This window comes from Euprymna scolopes, chromosome 14 (assembly GCF_053919585.1).
Source record: "Euprymna scolopes isolate OS-2025 chromosome 14, ASM5391958v1, whole genome shotgun sequence".
NCBI lineage: Eukaryota > Metazoa > Mollusca > Cephalopoda > Sepiida > Sepiolidae > Euprymna > Euprymna scolopes.
In genome coordinates this window covers 142605305-142614055 of record NC_136495.1, presented here as the reverse complement: position 1 = coordinate 142614055, position 8751 = coordinate 142605305, and positions in this window count along the sequence as shown.

Below are 8751 nucleotides of genomic sequence, written 5' to 3'. Positions count from 1 at the left end.
TAATTTTTTCACAGAGAGGAATTTTGCATTCAGAAACATGTACATTATTTCTGTATTCAGTCCTGTTTACCCATAGCATAAAGGTATTGAGTATTATAGTTTAGTGATATTAGTGCACTGTTCTAAAATATATATTTTTTTAAGCCGCCTTAGACTCCCCATGCTGCTCAGTGTATGGCACATCATTTAAGAGATTACATTTAGGATATCGGGCGTGGAACATGCTTGTTTAATCCCATCTTGTGGGACGAACAAAACTGTAATCTCTGTGAGGTGGAAGACCATAGCTGAATTAATTTTGGGCTCAAATATTTTGAGGAAAGAGAGCGGGTGCTAATGGGGTGATTATTTAAGTGGGACAATATACGCGGTTTTCCAAGAGTCAGAAAAGCAAGATTCTTTAAGTCAATTGTTATCATGTAATAGGAAAAGGGGTTATTTTAAGATCATCTAGTTTGGTTTCTCTCTGCAGAGGAAGAAATGTGAGGAAAGGGGTATTCTTTGTACAAAATATAGTTGCAGACAAAATTACTGGCAGCCGGATTAGCCTTTTCCATTACCGTGCGAACAACTTCAAGATTGTTAGATAATGATAAGAGTTGTTCATTTGCCTTGTTTACTATAGTGTTATAGATTTTTCAGAAGTTACGAGTTGGTAATTCAGCGCTCCATCGGTTTTCTGGTGCTTCAGCATATTCTCACTTGGCCTTGGCTATTTAAGTGCTACAATGAATTCTATCGTATAGATACTTGTGTCTATTTGTACTGGATTCATGTATTATAAATCTGCGGTAGACATGCTGCTTTTCGACAATGGCTACTGCTCAACCAGGAGTAAAACATTGCAGGAGAGTAGTGTTTTGCATAGAACTTTGGGGTGGAAACATGTGTTTCAATTGCCGCCTTTAAACATGAAGTGGTCTCAATTTCATCATGCAGATAATATATATGTCTCATGGACCATCTCTGATATCATCCCTGATGCTTTTACAGTCAGCCTTATTGTAGTGGTTTGTCGGTTTCAGCAGTCGCTCTCTAACTTGGGGTCGAAAGTTGAAGGTAGTGTCAGTCATTATCACAGCGTGAACAGCATTCCCAGAAGAGAGCAATGAGCATTTGTTACACAATCCTCGGGAACTGTTATTATAAATATGTCCGAAAGACGGGCTTCCTGGTCCTGATGATTTAGGGGGGCGCTACTATCTGTGTATAGAAAAGATATGTGTGATGTTTCCAACTGTGTCAGTGTATTTAGATTATCTAAGCCATTATTGTGGTTGATTTTAAAGGGACCAAAATCACGTATTTCGGGGCTAGAGTCTAGGGAGAGTGCAACTGGTCCTCTGATTCTAGTTTTGATATTTGTTTTGTCATGGGGAGGGTATAACCAATATAGACACCAAACCAGTGCATTTACCTGTCTTAGGACAAAGTGGAAGATAACCAGGCATGTTAAAGTTGTTAGAAGGTATTCATGAGTTCTAGTTAGTTTTTCTGAACGCTAAAATATCCCCTAGAAAAGATATATTACCCTGTCGAATTTAGTTCTAAGTCCACGAATTTTTATAAATGCGAGCCTCAAGGGAGGAGGCGAAGCGTTGGTCTAATGTGTAGTTGCATTATTATTTTTGATAGAACTGTTATGGTTAAGTGAATTTAGGGTTAGGAAGGTTAACCAAAGAGGGTGTGCATATACACCATCATGCAACACAAGTAAATAATTAGTCGACACCTTTTCTATAGAAATATTGCCCACGAGATGCCCGATCTAGACAAGTGCAGGGTCTATTTCCATGCGCGACGTTGCACTACAAGATTCCTGATATTAGGAAACTGATGAGTGAGCAGCCGCTTAAAGCTCTACAGAAGAGTTAGGGTTCATGTACTGTCGGTGGGAATACAGCAACCAAATAATCTGTCGAACAAGTACTTTCAAGCCTGTCAGATAAGAGTTGTCCCGTCCGAACATGAAAGCATACATGGAAAACAAGCACCCCCAATATGCCCAATTTTGGGAAAAATAACGTAAGCAGGTGTGGGGGACGGCGTTCATTGGTCTCGTCAGGAAACAAGGCTAAAAACTGAGTGTCTCTAATAAATCTCTGTGATCGCACATGTGATCGTGGTAAATAGGCGATAAATAAGTATGGAAGACGGGTAATAGGCAGAGCTTACCTATTCCATAAGCAGTTTAAGCTTTTAAATCGGAGAATTGGTCGAATCACCAAACCTAGGGAGATCGCCAACCAGGTCTAAGTATGGTCTTATGATTCAACTGCAGTAGATACATCATCACCATTCTGAAGGCAAGGAAGAAATGTTAGCATAAACATATTATTCACCTAGATGTTAGCATCTAAACACCTAACTTAAAAACCAAAGCATAAACACTATGCAAATACTTCACTATCACATCATAGCTATTTTACTAACAAGTTAATGTATTGCAAACATCTGGTAACGTCATACATTGTTTATCAACGGAAAAGGGGTATATATATATATATATATATATATATATATATATATATATATATATATATATATATATATGCATAAAAAGTGAATTACAACAGCATCAACTAAATGTATTGCCATTACAACATCTTAAAAGGTCATATAACCGTAAATTCTTGAGAACAAGTATGGTCATAATATGTTTATAGAATATAAACACAAGTACAAACACAAGCGCACACAAATATATACGTGCACACATATAATATAAATCCTAAATTCATAACGAGATATGTAGAGAAAAACACACACATATATATATATATATATATACACACATATATATATATATATATATATAAATATATATATATATATATATATATATATATACTGTAATACGTGTATGTATATATATTTAGATATATAACTTTATTAAACATTCCAAATAATAGAAAAATTCAGTTCATTAATACTGTTTGATTGTTGTGTTTACACAAGTGTTTCATGATAAATACAAGCAAGACCCATTATTTTCACAGATTTTTTTAGTGGTATATATATATATATGTCTCATCAAGACATCTCTTCCTCCCTTTCTCTGTAAACCATCTCTCTGTAAACACCACTCATGCAAAAGCATCTATCATTTTACCGAAAACAACTTTAGATGCCGACAATTATGTTTATATATATATATATATATATATATATATATATATATATATATATATATATATATATATATATATATATAACTACTTCATCTATTCGCATAAATTTAATATATGGAAGTATAGATTTATGCGTAAACTTTAAGTATTTACTTCAAAAAGTGCTCAATAAGTAGGTAGAGCTAGTTAGTAATTTATAAAATATATATGGCGATTAAGCTACACTGAATATTCTGCGTTTCATCCAACTATAGGATTCGTCAGGCTTGAGCGCGAATTCTGTCGTTGCTTCTTGTTTTTATATATGTTGAGGATTTCTAGTCGGCCAAGCAGCTTTCTAGTATCCACCGCGCCCCTTCCTACCAGCCAATGGGCATGCATTTTATCAAACAAAGGATCTTTTATAGAACTAGGTTAGTGGGTTTTGGTGGTCGTTCTCCTTTTTTTATACATATAAATATACCTATGTGCACACAACAATGCACATACATATACATATATACATATATATATATATATATATATATATATATAAATATATACATACATACATACACATACATATATGTATGTGATCGTTTATGTATATTCATGTTTATTTAATTTATTTATTTGTTTTTTCCTATTGTTCTTGTTAGTTTTAAAGCTATTTTGTATCGCTATCCTAGAGTAAGTTTTATTTTGTGAACACAGTTGTTTGCTATTTCCCGCCTACAGTTTAATAGATTTTGAGGTTCTTTAAAGTACAGGATAGAGCATTTTTCATAGAGGCATCATTTACATGGGTCGTCTAAATGTCTGCATGTGGTAGCTTGTCTCATTATTTTCCATTCGACTACCGGCGAATGTCCGCTTTCTTTGAGTGCTCAGTATTTATTCGCTAGTGTTGTTTTTATACGGTGTTTTTTTTTAATTTTTGAATGTGCTTTTGTGGTCAAATTATCGGGTTAAGAAATCTAAGGCAGTCATGCCTATGTAATATGTCTTGTTATTCGGGTTTTCTTTCGAAAATATTGTTGCTTGATAAACTACGCTTTTTGTTAGACATTTATTTTGGACTGGGCAAAGTGTGCGGTGTCTACAATTGCATTTATCTTGTTCGTTATTAGTATTTTTATTTATGGTATGGATATTCTTGTCCGGGGTTGGTTTGTTATTATTATTATTATTATTATTATTATTATTATTATTATTATTATTATTATTATTATTATTATTATTATTAATGTTATTATTATTATTATTTTTATTATTATTTTTATTATTATTATTATTATTATTTCTGCTAGTGTTGGTTTTATTTCTGTCATGGTGTCTACTTTTTATTGTTTATTTTGTTGTTGTTTACATTGTTTTCATTTAGTATTTTGTTATTATGTGCCTTAATTATCATCTCTAAATTTTCGCAACAACTGTAAGATAACTTCAAGGTATTTTTATTGAAGATTTTCTTTGGGGGAAAGTGTTTTTCAATAAGATCTAGAAATTTCTTGCCAAGTTTTGTTTTTAACATTTGGTTGTATGGTGCCGTATACCAAATTATAGTTCTTTTTCTTCTGTTTTTAATTTTATTATAGTTGTTGGTGTTTTGTTGCTTATATTTGATATCGATATTTTTGTATCCACTATTTTTTAGGGATGTTTCGTAAATATTAGATGACCTGTTAAATGCCTTTTCGTAGCTGGAGTTATTACTGAGTCTACTTACGATCGAGTTAGGAATATGTTTTATAATTGATGGTGGGTGGTTGGACTAAGGGTTTACGTAAATTGGAGTAGCGTTATCTTTTAAGTATGGTTCATATGTGTTTTTATCTAAGTTTAACGTGACGTCCAGGAAGTTTGTTATTTTTATGTTAGCTGATATGTCCGCTTTTAGGCCTAATTTTTTCATTTCATTGTGTATGATTTTCTTAAAGTTTTCTCCCTAGACTTTGTTGGAGTTTTTTATTATAGCTAGTCCGTCAAATCTATATAGGCCGATATCCGTAGTATCGAATATGCTTGTGAGGGTATATAGAATGAATAATCCCACAAGATCTGATGCCTCTGCAGAGTCTCTGGCACCAATCGCCAAATCGAATGAATTTTTCATTTTATTTTTTTTAATTTTTTTTTTATCCATTGGTTATTGTTATTTACTAGAACTGATTTTCTATATTTTTTCATCATGTTGATTTCTTCTGAAGATATATCAGTGTATACCTCGGCAAATTCCAACAACAAAATAAACAATAAAAGTAGACACCATGCCAGAAAAAAACCAACATTAGCAGAAATAATAATAATAATAATAATAATAATAATAATAATAATAATAATAATAATAATAATAATATAATAATAATAATAATAATAATAATAATAATAATAATAATAATAATAATAATAATAACTAACCAACCCCGGACAAGAATAACCATACCATAAATAAAATACTAATAACGAACAAGATAAATGCAATTGTAGACACCGCACACTTTGCCCAGTCCAAAATAAATGTCTAACAAAAAGCGTAGTTTATCAAGCAACAATATTTTCGAAAGAAAACCCGAATAACAAGACATATTACATAGGCATGACTTCTTTAGATTTCAAAACCCGATACTATGACCACAAAAGCACATTCAAAAATAAAAAAAACACCATATAAAACAACACTAGCGAATAAATACTGGGAACTCAAAGAAAGCGGACATTCGCCGGTAGTCGAATGGAAAATAATGAGGCAAGCTACCACATGCAGACATTTAGACGACCCATGTAAATTATGCCTTCGTGAAAAATGCTCTATCCTGTACTTTAAAAAACCTCAAAATCTATTAAACTGTAGGCGGGACATAGCAAACAACTGTGTTCACAAAACAAACTTACTCTAGGATAGCGATACAAAATAGTTTTAAAACTAACAATAACAATAGGAAAAAAACAAATAAATAAATTAAATAAACATGAATATACATAAACGATCACATACATATATGTATGTGTATGTATATATATATGTATATATGTATATGTATGTGCATTGTTGTGTGCACATAGGTATATTTATATATATAAAAAAAGGAGAACGACCACCAAACCCACTAACCTAGTTCTAAAACAGATCCTTTGTTTGATAAAATGCATGCCCATTGGCTGGTAGGAAGGGGCGCGGTGGATACTAGAAAGCTGATTGGCAAACTAGAAATCATCAACATATATAAAAACAAGAAGCAACGACAGAATTCGCGCATAAGCCTGACGAATCCTATAGTTAAATGAAACGCAGAATATTCAGTGTAGCTTAATCGCCATATATATTTTATAAATTACTAACTAGCTCTACCTACTTATTGAGCACTTTTTGAAGTAAATATTTTAAGTTTACGCATAAATCTATACTTCCATATATTACATTTATGCGAATAAATTAAGTAGTTATACTTAGCTCCTAAAACAGTCGAGCACTTTCAAAAGAATGTATTTCACCACATTAAAAATAGATATGGAAAGAGTTAATTTCGAAACATCGCTAAAAAACATCCCCGCACCCAGCAAGCATAGCTATATTATTAAATTAATCCAAAAAACAGATGAACTAATACGCAGAATGCGATGGCGAGCAAATTTCTTCCTTAAAAATGAAAACGTAAACAAAAAAGAATCCTATGGTTTTAAAACCCTTAAAAATGCGAAAACAGTAGACCTCTTGACAACCTTTTAAAATGACCATTTAAACGTTATTAAACACCTAGAATTCCACAATCAACCTAACAATTTCCAACGAAAACTACACAAAATCGTTAGAAACATAAACAACTCTAATAAAATCTTTGTAAAAGCAGATATAACAAGAAACTTTTATAAAATAGTTAAGCAAGAATATAACAAACTAATCACAGAAAACATTACAAAAAAAACTACAAAACACTAAACACAAACAAATGCGATTACATAGATATAATAAATACTGAAAGTAAACAAATTACCGATAAACTAAAAATTAGCAATAAAGTTGGCAAATTGAAACCTAGAGAGTCATACATTCTGCTTAAAGACCACAAATGGGACTTTAATAATAATCCCAGTACCCGCCTGATAAACCCAACTAAACCAGAAATAGGTATAATTAGCAAAACTATACTTTCTAGAGTAAACAAACAAATCAAACAGGACGTAGAACTAAACCAGTGGGCAAATACTACCGAAGCAATCACCTGGTTTAAAAAATATAGAAAACAAAGATAAATGTACGTTCATACAGTTTGACATCATAGACTTTTATCCCTCGATATCCGAAGAACTTTTTAACATTACCCTAGAATTTGCCGAGGTATACACTGATATATCCTCAGAAGAAATCAACATAATTAAAAAATTTAGAAAATCAGTTCTAATAAATAACAATATCCAATGGATAAAAAAAAAGAAAAATTAATTCGATTTGGCGATGGGTGCCATAGACTCTGCAGAGGCATACGATCTTGTGGGATTATTCATTCTATATACCCTCACAAGCATATTCGATACTACGGATATCGGCCTATATAGAGATGACGGACTAGCTATAATAAAAACTCCAACAAAGTCAAGGGAGAAAACTCTAAGAAAATCATACAAAAAGACATGAAAAAATTAGGCCTAAAAGCGGACATATCAGCTAACATAAAAATAACAAACTTCCTGGACGTCACGTTAAACTTAGATAAAAACACATATGAACCATACTTAAAAGATAACGCTACTCCAATTTACGTAAACCCTAAGTCCAACCACCCACCATCAATTATAAAACATATTCCTAACTCGATCGTAAGTAGACTCAGTAATAACTCAAGCGACGAAAATGCATTTAACAGGTCATCTAATATTTACGAAACATCCCTAAAAAATAGTGGATACAAAAATATCGAGATCAAATATAAGCAACAAAACACCAACAACTATAATAAAATTAAAAACAGAAGAAAAAGAACTATAATTTGGTATACGGCACCATACAACCAAATGTTAAAAACAAAACTTGGCAAGAAATTTCTAGATCTTATTGAAAAACACTTTCCCGAAACCAACCCCTTACACAAAATCTTCAATAAAAATACCTGGAAGTTATCTTACAGTTGTTGCGAAAATTTAGAGATGATAATTAAGGCACATAATAACAAAATACAAAATGAAAACAATGTAAACAACAACAAAATAAACAATAAAAAAGTAGACACCATGACAGAAATAAAACCAACACTAGCAGAAATAATAATAATAATAATAATAATAATAATAATAATAATAATAATAATAATAATAATAACAAACCAACCCCGGACAAGAATAACCATACCATAAATAAAAATACTAATAACGAACAAGATAAATGCAATTGTAGACACCGCACACTTTGTCCAGTCCAAAATAAATGTCTAACAAAAAGCGTAGTTTATCAAGCAACAATATTTTCGAAAGAAAACCCGAATAACAAGGAATATTACATAGGGACGACTTCCTTAATTTTCAAAACCCGATACTATGACCACAAAAGCACATTCAAAAAAAAAAAAAAACACCGTATAAAAACAACACTAGCGAATAAATACTGGGCACTCAAAGAAAGCGGACATTCGCCGGTAGTCGAATG